Consider the following 10627-nt stretch of genomic DNA (forward strand, 5'->3'; position numbering starts at 1 on the left):
ACTGAGTGCAGCGTGTGCAGTGGGTCGCGGCATTGGGAAGGGGAGGGGGGATGGCACAGTGTCGTGACTCGCCGGACGCGGCGACGCCATAAGGCACAGCTTCCGGTTTCGCCATTAGTCGCGCTGCTCGAACCACATGCCAAGCTTCTCGCAGTGTCGCGGACCGATCGCGGATTCGGGTTCGATCCCCGGTCGTGGTCGCACGTGACCCCCTGCACGCTTCTTCTTGTTTTCGCTGCTTCGAGGCGAAGGCGGCAGCAGGCTCATTCCCGGAGCCGTTTTCGTCTCTCTGTCTCTCTCGCACTCGTGGGACGCGCCCTGTAGGCGCGAGAGAGACACTGCGATGAGACTCAGTCTGCAGGGCCGCGAGGAGGCGCCGAGCTTCGCGGAGCTTTGCCGCGGCGCGCCGCCCCGGGCAAGGATGAAAACGATGGAAATCCAGGCGATTTGTCCCCAGCAGCCGAGCCAAGGAGAGTCCTGCGCCGGGCCGTGCCGAGCCGTGCCGAGCCGGGCAGGATGTGCCCTCTTCTTGCTCGCGGAAAGGACGCGGCACCGCGTGTCGCAAGGGCAAGCGGACGGACGGACAGACAGACAGACGGACGGACGGACGCAAGGAGACAAGGGGATCAAAGAAAGTCCAGCGCGTTGCGTCATGGCGGTCCCAGAAAGGAGAGCCAGATAACGTTCTTCAAAGACGTCGGGAAAAAAGCTAGAGGACGACCGTACCGCTTCATTATAAGCACGGTGGGGGATAGAGTCCCAGTCCCGCCCTGCGCGCCGCCGGCCGGGTGTCCCCTGTCCCCTTGACCAGAGGACCTGTGACACGGCTCAGCCCGTGGTTCCGCCGCTCCCAGAGCAGGCCAAGAGCATTTTCCCAGGTGAAGAGCGTTTTGCCAGGCTAAGAGCATTTTCCGAGCCCAAGAGCATTTTCCCAGAAGAAGGGCTTTTCCAGAGGCTTCTCCCCGTCCAAGAGCGTTTGATAGTTTGAACTCACCAAGTTTGAACCGATTCGCTCACCTAATCGATTTCGGTCCACGGGGTGGAGTTATGCTCCGAGCGTTACTCTCCCAGTGTATCATTTCGAGATGGAGTGCATCTGTCCGGCCGGGCCTGGCCGAGGCCAAACGGCCACACCACGACGCCTAATCCGTCGATACGAAACGCTTGCCCGGCGATTCCGAACAGTGCTTTCTCTGTCGCTCTCGCACTCACGGGCCACGCCGTGGGGGTGGGAGAGAGACAGACCGAATCGGCCTGCTTCGGCCTCTCGCACAATGACCGCCACCACATAAATCTCTCCCTTTGAACCCGTCGGCCGCACTACTGCACTTTCTTACGTAACGCCGAGCACTGCATAGGGCGGGGCGGGGCGGGGCGGGGCTGGACAATGAGATAATCGCGGCTGGTGGGCTCCACCCGAGACGCCGAGCCCCATGTGTCGATGTTCTCCGCATAAACTCGCTCCTCTGCGAGTGACTGACTAACTTGGTTGGCTATTTTTTTTCCACGCATGCCTATGCAATGTGTGCGTGCGTCTACTTTGCAGGCATCCGCTGCGGCCGCCGCCCGCCCCGCCAGTCTGGCCGTCTAGTCTGCGGCTTTCTTATAAAAATGCTAATAATTCCATGTTTTTCTGCCCCTTCTCCTCCTCGGGCGCGACGCCGCGACGGGCTGCTCGTCGGCGTTATCGTGACCCGGACGGCGCGCACCCCCGGGGCTGCAACGCACTGCAACGTCGCCAACCCGTCCACCTGCAGGCTGCAAGAGGTGAGTGGTCTTGGTGGCGCCGAGAGGTGCCGCTGGCGGTGGCGCCTAGACGGCGGGCGGCCGCGGCGTGGCGGCGGTAGCCCGGTGTCGTTTGTGCTGCCGAGCGTGACGTGGTTTGGCGCGTTTGGGCCCCAGGCGGTGCTCGCGGTGCTGGCGGAGCACCCCCCGTGGTGGGGGAAGGGGTACGGCCCCTACACCGCGCTGCCTCTCCGCCGCTCCGCGCTCCGCTCGCACGCTCCAGGCCCCGGTGTGGCGGGGCGCCGGGCCGCGGCGGAACTGAAGACGAGTCTTGTGCAGACCGGCCGACCACGTGGACTCGGTGGACCGCCGCACGCCGCGTTCCCCCGCGTTCCCCCACCCCCTCGCTCCTCCTCATTGACGGTGTGCTCGCCCCCCTGCCCTTGCCCCTGGTGCCCCGGCCCCCCGGCCCCCGCACCTCCCCGTCGTGGCCGAGACCTTCCCTGCCCGCAACCCTCGGTTCCTCGCAGAGGCGGCGCGGTGCGGGACGCGGTGCGGGGCTCGGTGCGGCGAGGCGACCAATGGCGTGGCTTCCCTCTGGAATGTGCTCCCAGGGATCTGCAGGAGGGGCCCAAGCCCAGGCCGGGCCCCGGGAGGGGAGGGTTTCGGATTTAGCCAAAGGAAGAAAAAAGGACAAGTTTGTCTACACACTCGGCGGGTACGTCGGCGACGTCGGCCTGCCTCCGGTGCCCCGCGAACCCACCAGGACGGACCAGGACGGGGAGGGGAAGGAGGCGACGAAGACGAAGACGCAGCGAAGAAGAGGCGAAGACGAAGAAGGAGGAGGAGAAGCAGAAGAACAACAGCAAGCACAAGAAGAGCGAGCGAGCAGCAGGAGGATGGTCCTAAGCGAGAATTGGTGGTGATACAGAGGCTATAAGTATCGGTGCGGACTCGCGGAGGGCGACTGTTTGAGCCCTGTCGGCCTGGCCGACACAACGTTCCCCCGCGAAGCCAAGCCCGAGTCCCCCGTGAGATGCCCAGTGCCCAGTGACAGACTGTGTGTGTGCCCGCCCTGCCCGTGGCCCTGCCCTTGGCCCTGCCCGTCCAGTGCCAAAGTGAATCAGTGTTGGCCAGGACTTTGTCGGGTCCTTCCTCTCGCAGCTCATCGGACCGCCAAAGCAAGTGAGTACCACTTCGCCCGGCCCGGAAGAAAACAGTGCACCCGCTCCAACCCGAGCCTCGGACCGAAACGCGTCTTCGATTTTCGGAAAACGATCCGCGAGTGCGTGCGTCCTGCCTGCAGCCCGGGACAGTTCAGGACGGCCAGGCCGATAGCATCGCCACGCTCCAGCTTGTCCAGCTCCAGCGCTCAGCTGGACGGATCGGAGCCTTGCTGTCACTTACAGTGCTATCCGCGAGTCGAGCCGCACGGGCACCCCAACTTTCAACTTTTTGTGAACGGCCACGACGCTCGTGTCTAGCCTCGTGCTGCCGAGCGATTCAGAGGAGGGACTTTGTCGACTTTGTCTGACACAGACAGAGCGACGAAGCAGTGGTGCGCCTCATAGAGCACCGAGCGGACGCCGCAAAGCGACACCGTCGATGACAAGTGCACGACGGGGGTCTCGGAGTCGCTGAGGATCGGCAGAGCGGGCTGCACGTGCGGAGTGAGGAAGGATCGCCGCAGCGCGGAAAAAATAAAACGAGATGGCGGGTTTATGCATCGCGCTGTGCCCGTGCCGGTCCGTGCCGGTCCGTGCCGGTGGCGGTGCGTAGCGTGGGGAAGCTCGGTCGGTGCGTGCGACCGATGATGCCTCCTCACTCCTCACCGACACCGGCTTTCGTTTATTTTCATTTTCGTCAAAAGGCTCGGCTGCCGGTCGGATCCTCTTCGGCGGCCGACAAATCGCTTGCGGATTACAACGTAGGGTCCTCCACTGTGAAGAACCGTCGCCGACCTTGGCGACTGTAAAGCAGTGATGTCACAGTGGGGTACCAAGATGTAACTGCGGCCCTTGCCGCTTACTGGGATTCAGATTCAGGTGCGGATTCAGCCGGCCCGGCCCGGCCCGGTGGCTCCGCGCCGCGTCCCAGGCCCCCTCCTCCAGCCCGTCGCCGTGGCGGGGCTCGGCGGCGGCGCCCAAGTTCAGGGTCAAGCGCACCGCGGCGCCGAAGCAGGGTGGAGTAATGGGGCTTGCCGTCGGCTTCCTTGTGCCCGGGGCCTGCCACTGCCCGAGCCACAGCCGAAATCTCTTCGGGAACCTGTGCGGCTTTCCTGCAGAAGCAGCGCGCTTTGCGGCAAGGCACTCGTTATGTTGTCTAAAGCGACTCGAATCGAATCTGACTCATGATGCCGTCAATGAAATGCTCTTCCTACGAGGAGTCCATCGGTAGTCTTATGCGTTTGGCTCGGCGCCTGCTCGACCACAAAGTGTCCAAAGTTAAGCAGCCTTGCCGGCCAACAGTGCGACGGCCCTGTCAGGCCGCTTGGCGCGGTGCGCGGTGCGCGGTGCACTGTGGGAACGGCGGCCACCCCTTTGGCGGGTTCGCCGCTGACAGGCAGACGGGCAGGCGTGCCAACCGCGGCTACTGAACCCTCCGCGCCGCGCTGCGTTGCTCTGCGTTGCTCTGCGCTCTGCGTGCACGTCGCTTCATGGAAGTGATCCAGAGTGACACGCGGCGCAGTGAGCAGTGTGCAGTGCAGTGCAGTGTGGCCAACTACGTGAGCCAGCCAGCCTCGACGAACGAACGCAACCAACTACGCGGAAAACGACCCGGCAGGCGGGCAAGATGGGCGAGACTGGTCTTTTCGAAAAGGGTCGCGAAGGTGGCCGGCTACCCTAGCCCGCATTGGACGTCGTCCTGGACGAAGTCCTAGACGTTGTCCTGGACGCTGCCCTGGAAGTTGCCCTGGGTATTGTCCTGGACGTCGTCCTGCACGTTGTCCTGGACGTCATTCTGGATGTCATCCTGGACGATGTCCTGGGCGATGTCCTGGGCGATGTCTTGGACGATGTCCTGGGCGATGTCCTGGGTGATGTCCTAGGCGGCGTCCTGGGCGAGGCACTGCACGGAGGCTCTGGACTTCATTACCACGGCCTGCTCATCCACGCCCCGGCTGCCCCGGCGATGTAAGGCGCGGATAGGCGACCGGATTTATCCTCATGCATTTCCCCGAACGTGTCCGCCGGCTAGTCCGTCCACCGATACCATCTGCAGTCACGCTGTCTCTCTCGCACTCGTGCGGCACTCCACAGGAGCGCGAGAGAGACAGGGCGAGTCGTTCTGCGCCGCCGCTGCCACCGCTGCCTACACGCAGATAGCCATCGTGCGAATAACTCGGGGCGTGCCTGCAAATAATGCCAGGCTGCCATTAGGGCTGCAAGGTGCACACACACTCACACACTCGACGCCAAACGGGCGACCCCAAAGTTGACGAGTCATCGTCGGGCGGCAGACCACTCCAGCGGCGGCGCGTGCCAGCAAGCGTGCCAGCCCGGCCCGTGCGGCCCGGCCCGGTCCAGACGCGACAGCTTTCTCCAAAAAGGAGCAAGGTGTCCATTTTTGAGCGCGGTCCAAAAACGCGGCGCTGGTGCCAAGTTCAAGTTCACGGCCGGCGACTTGGCCCGGTTGGCCCGCCTCGCCCCGCCTCGCCCACACTATGCGACCGGCTCTGACCACCGCACTGCGGAATGCCGAGGCGCAGGCCGGGCCGGGCCGCCGGGGTCGCCGACCTCGCCGACCAAAACAAACCCGCGCGACAATTAAAACGAGCAAAAAAGAGCGGCGGAGTGCGGAGCGGCCCGGTGGGGCAGGCGGCCAGAATAAAAATGGCTCACAAGGTGAAGGCATTCGGCCTGCTGCCTTGCCTTCCCCTCGCCGCGGCCCGGGTGGCTTTTCGTCTTATTTTCTTGATTCGCTGCGACCGGTTCTGACCGCATCCCTCATTGGAGGTGACTGCCGCGTCGATACGGCCGAGTGGAACGAGTCCGGGGCGTGTCGCGTTATCAGTGCCGTGTCGTGGTGTCGTGGTTCGCTTCGAGTGCGGCGAGACGAGCTGAGCTGGCCGGGCGGCTCCACCGGCAGAGCCGGGCAGAGCCCCTCGCAGTGTAGGCGACCAGGCGGCGCGGCTGCCTGGCGGTTGCCTACCCAGTCGGGCGCCCTCAAGTGGCACTCGAGCGAGAGCCAATCCATCGGAACCTCAAATCAGAGATTTGCTTCCTGTCTGAGGGTGCCGTCGAACGGGCTCCCTGGCCCGGTGCGCGGCCTAGGCCTTGGCAGTGGCCTTGGCCTTGGCAGTGGCGTGCCGGGGGTTGGCGGCTTGGCATGCGAGGTCCTCTTCCTCGAGTCGCGTCGGCCGGTCCGCCTGGCCAGCGTCCCCGCCGCGGTCCCCGCCGGAGTCGTAAAGCCTTATTGGAAGGTCCGCCCGCTGGGCCTGTCTTGGGCTTCGTCTCGGTCTCCGTGTCTATTTTCGTCCGTTTGATGGACGTGCGGCACGGTGCCGGCACCTCGCCGACGGCGGGCGAGGCCAGGCAAGGTCGCCGAGAAGAGGATGCACTTGGTGAAGCAGCGCGTTGTCCACCGTCGGGACGGTCGCGACGTCGTGGCGGCCCGCTGCCGCGCGGGGCTCACGCCCGCCGGCGCCGGCCTCGGCAAGGACGAGGACGCCGTCGTCGCCGCCCCCCGCCCCCGCACGCGCGCGCTCCGCGCGGAAACAAAGCACGATATCTCGGGCCGTTGAGGCTTTTTATTTTTTTAACGGCCGCCGCGCAACGCCGCGTCACGTGTAGCAGTGTAGTGGCACAGAAACCAGCACCGTCACGGCTACTGCATTACGCGGACTCCAGCGTCTCCAGCAGCACACGCGGTGACCGAGCAGGCCGTCAGCGGAACAGCCAGAAACATGCTTGGCTTTCCGCCACAAATTTGCACCACCAATTTCTGGCGCGTCATTTTCTTGTTTTTTTCCTTAAAATCTTTTCTGGCGAAGTAACTGCCGCCGGCACTCGTGTCGTGTAACGCGCAGCCTTTACGCCGATGAATCACGGCGCTGTCTCCGCTCGCCGTCTCTCTCGCACCCCTGCGGTACCGCGGGACGCCCTGCGAGCGCGAGGGAGACAGAGCGAACGCAGCGTTCGGAATGCCTCCGCGGGGGGCCTAGCGCACAGTGGGCCAGAAGACCGGTGGAGGCGGCCAAAACTCCACACGCGTTTTGAGCTCCAGAGTCGCTAAGCAGGCCCCGAACCGAACGTGTGACCCCACCAATGGATTGCTCTCCGAACGAGGAATCCATTGGTGGGGTCACACGTTCGGTTCGGGGCCTGCTTAGCGACTCTGGGGCTCAAAACGCGTCTTGAGTTTTGGCCGCCTCCACCGGCCTTCTGGCCCACTGTGTGGCGGCCCTCGTTCGGCTGCTTTGGGGGGCCTTGGCTGCCTGGGCGCTGCTCGCTGCGCGGTGCAGGACTGCAGACTGCATCGCGGCATCGCGGCACCGCGGCGGTAATAGACTTTGCCATTCCGGGTGCGAGGGAAGCAGCGAGCCAAGCCGCTGGGCGCCGCTGACTCAACGTCACACATGGCGCTCGGTGCGCGCCGCGCGGTGCACCGCGGCAGTGGTCAGTCGGTGGCGGCCATCTCGCTTTCGGCAGGAAGTGAAGCAGCGCGGTCGCGAGGCCTTCCCTAAAAGCGGTGGCGCTGCGGCACGCTGATGATGCCTGCGGCGTCTCTCTCTCCCTCTCTCTCTCTCTCTCTCTCTCTCTCTCTCTCTCTCTCTCTCTCTCTCTCTCTCTCTCTCTCTCACACACACAGCTGTTCTTCGCAACGCTCGCGAGAGCGAGCGACGGCAGTCCTCCTCCATGGCCCGGACGGCTAGTTTCAATAAGCCTGCCGGGCACAATCAGCCTCCGTCTCCGTGCTTCGGGATGTGTTAGCAGAGGCGGAGCGCGCTCCGTCGCTCTGTCTCTCTCTCTCTCTCGCCCTCGCCCGGAAGGGGTGCGAGAGAGACAGAGCGCCGCTAGTTGACGTGCCGAACAAAGAGGGCGACTGCAATTTCCAGGTCGCCGTGCGACCTTGCCGGTGGAGTCATGCAGTGGGGCGGGGCCCAGGCGGGGCCGAGACAAGTCGCTCACTAGTTTGGCTTTCGGTTCGGCGGTTCCGCGGAGTGTGGGTGACTGCAGCGCCTCCTCGCGGCGGCGGCGGGGCGACTCGGTGCGCGCTTCGCCCTCAGGACCCAGGATGGATGCTGCCCGTCAGCGGCTTCAGCTCGAAACCCTCGGCGGTACTTTGTAACATCGCTTCCCGACTGGACGGGCGCTCGCCCCGCGTAGTCCGCAGCGTAGCGCACGCACCGCCTCGGCCAGCAGGGAAGCGACGGCGTCGCGGCGACGCCGGGGAGGGAGTCAAGAAACCACTTAGCGATGTCGGCACGACACTCCACGCACACATCATTGACGGGGGAAAATTATGGAGGCGAGATGTCGACCTCCGCGACCCGGCGGCGCCCTCGCCCCTCGCGACGCCGCGGCAGCGCGCTGAGAGACGCTCTGTCCCTCTCGCTCTCGCGGGGCGCGCCGTGCAGGTGCGACGAGAACGACTCTCGGTCTGAGCAGTGCGCCAGCCAAGAGCACGCACCGCGCGGCACGGGGATGGCGCTGTGCTGCGCTGCGCTGCGCGGCGGGTGGCTGATAACATAATCGAGCGCATCTTGTTTGTTCCGCGCCGCGTTTTCTCTGGATCATCATCGGCGCCATCATCTGGCGGAAGCGCCAAGGCCGGGCCGCGTCCTCAGCGCCACCGCGGCCACCGCGGCCACCGCGGCCACCGGGGCCGGGATAGCGATCTGGGGAAGATGCTGGCCGATACAGCCTCGGCGGCGCGCCGTGGCGGCAGACAAGTGCGTGATCGTCTCCTCATCGCGGCGGTCCGTCCGACCTCCCGACCTCCGCGCCGCACGGGTGCTCGAGTGCCGCGCTGCTCGCGTGCCGCCATCCTTGACGTCCAGCAGGCCGCCTCTCTCGGCAGTGCGAGCGAGAGAGACGGAGCGGCCCGCGGCCGGACGGCAGCTTCGAGCGTCTTTTGTGAGTGAGGCGCGCGGATCCGCGCCGCGCCGCGAGTCCATCTGCCGATACACTGCGCCGCCATTTGCACTGAATAGGAGCCGGAATTAGAAAAAGTCGCGACTGCGGAATCCTCGCCGTCGCCGTCCGAAACAGTTTGCAGCGCCGGACTGGAAGAGCGGGTTTCGTCCCAGTGCTGCCACATGGGAAGGCAGAACTTCCCACGACGCTACAGGGCTGCCAACCCATGCAATGCAGGCAACCCTTTCGACGCGGGTGCGTCGTGGGAACTTTTCCCTAATTGTTTGTGTGGCCACACTGGTACACTGGTTTCGACCAGTTTAACGCCGGATTTCGGCGCGTCCACTTCCGCCGAGTCCAAGTATAGTCATGACAGCGCGCGCTGGGCCGACTGGGCGGAGTGCCGAGCGGCGCGTTGCGCAAGACTGAGACTGGTCGCTCAAATTATACACACAGTCTTTACGTCTTTACGCGTGCCTTATCATTCTTTAATAGCGTCATGCGCGCTGCTCGCGCTGCTCGGCGCGCCGGGTCGCGGCGGGGTCACGTCGGCGAATGGGTGCAGGTGATAAATTGAGCGGGATTCCTTTTTCAAAAACGATTAATCGAAAAAAGAAAAAGAAGAAAAAGGTTCGCGCACGCGGTATTTGAATCTTCAGCCCTGGCAGCAGGTCGTCCCTCGAAGGTCGGCTCGAGGTGATCTCTCTCTCTCTCTCTCTCTCTTTCCCCCCCCCCCTCTCTCTCTCTCTCTCTGAGCCGCGCGCGGTCACCCAATCCAATAATGAACTTCTCTCGGCCCGGGCCGGCCTGGCCTGACGCTGATTATCTCCTGGCCCGACGTGGCCACGGCATGCTACAAATTGAACCGGTGTCCGCCGCGTCTTTACGAGGACAGTCATTGCGCCGCGTCGCTCGGCCGCCGCGCCCCTCGGACGGGACCGCGTAACCACACCGCGTAAGGCATGCGTCGCCAGGACGGGCCGGGCCTGGGCCGGGCGGGCCCTTCGGCCCTTCGACTCCGATCCCAAGTACCGACGATAAGACCAACGGCCGCCCTCTGCCCCAGGATCCAGTTTCCAGTTCCACCTTGGTTTCGATTTTTTCCCACCTCGCTCTGTCTCTCTCGCACTCATGGAGTGTGGCATAGGTGGTGCGAGAGAGACAGCCGCCGGGCCTAGTTAGGCTTCTCCTCATTTCCACGCAGACCGGGAGGCAGGGCGAGTGGAAACGTTTTGCGTGCCGAAAGGCAATTCATATCGGGCCGTTCTAATTTAGTTTCGGGAGTCCGGCCGAGTCCGGCCCACTCCACTTGACCCCGTGATACCGACCGGGCCCCCGTCATCGTGCTGCCTGTTGCTGACTTCCGTCTCTCTCGCGCTCAGTCGGGACGCCCCGTGAGTGCGAGAGAGACAGAGCGACGACTCTCGGAATGAGTCTGCCTGTCCGTCACGTTGGTTGGCGGCGCTGGAGGTCCACGACACCGACGTCCAGGAATGCGCCCTGCTTCGCCTGCTTCGCCTCCGCGGCGCCCAGGCCCATTTTCGCCCTTTTAGGGAAGCCCGCGTGTACTACTGCTACTCTACTACGTCGTCGCGGAGGTGTGCCCCCTTGCGTAATCGGCGTGTGAGTGTGTCTATCGCTCCGAGATTAATTTAGATTACAGGGCTGCCCGGGCGGCCCGCAGTCAGCGGTCCCGTCGCGGTCCCGCTGCTGCCATGTTCACTTCCGATAAAATTATACTCCCTGAGAACGTGCGTAGCGAAGGGAGGAGCCGCGGCGTTGTAGGGCCGCGGCGCGTCGCCGGTCCGCACCGCGGCGCCAAG

General features: G+C 64.3%; 1 protein-coding gene across 4 annotated transcripts in view; it reads left to right on the forward strand.

Moving 5' to 3' along the window:
* The first annotated feature begins 2403 nt into the window (after window positions 1–2403).
* The window catches only part of LOC117645940 (collagen alpha-1(I) chain-like), a 28615-nt gene continuing 20391 nt past the window's right edge, over window positions 2404–10627 (forward strand). For 2 of the 4 annotated variants that reach the window (XR_004587754.1, XM_034386509.1), the window contains exon 1: window positions 2411–2910. The gene's annotated coding sequence lies outside the window, so the exon portion shown is untranslated. Of the gene's footprint in view, window positions 2911–10627 lie in introns of all 4 variants that reach the window. The other 2 variants (XM_034386510.1, XM_034386511.1) reach the window with 2 other exon arrangements.

Source organism: Thrips palmi, unplaced genomic scaffold, assembly GCF_012932325.1.
Source record: "Thrips palmi isolate BJ-2018 unplaced genomic scaffold, TpBJ-2018v1 HiC_scaffold_19, whole genome shotgun sequence".
Classification (NCBI taxonomy): domain Eukaryota; kingdom Metazoa; phylum Arthropoda; class Insecta; order Thysanoptera; family Thripidae; genus Thrips; species Thrips palmi.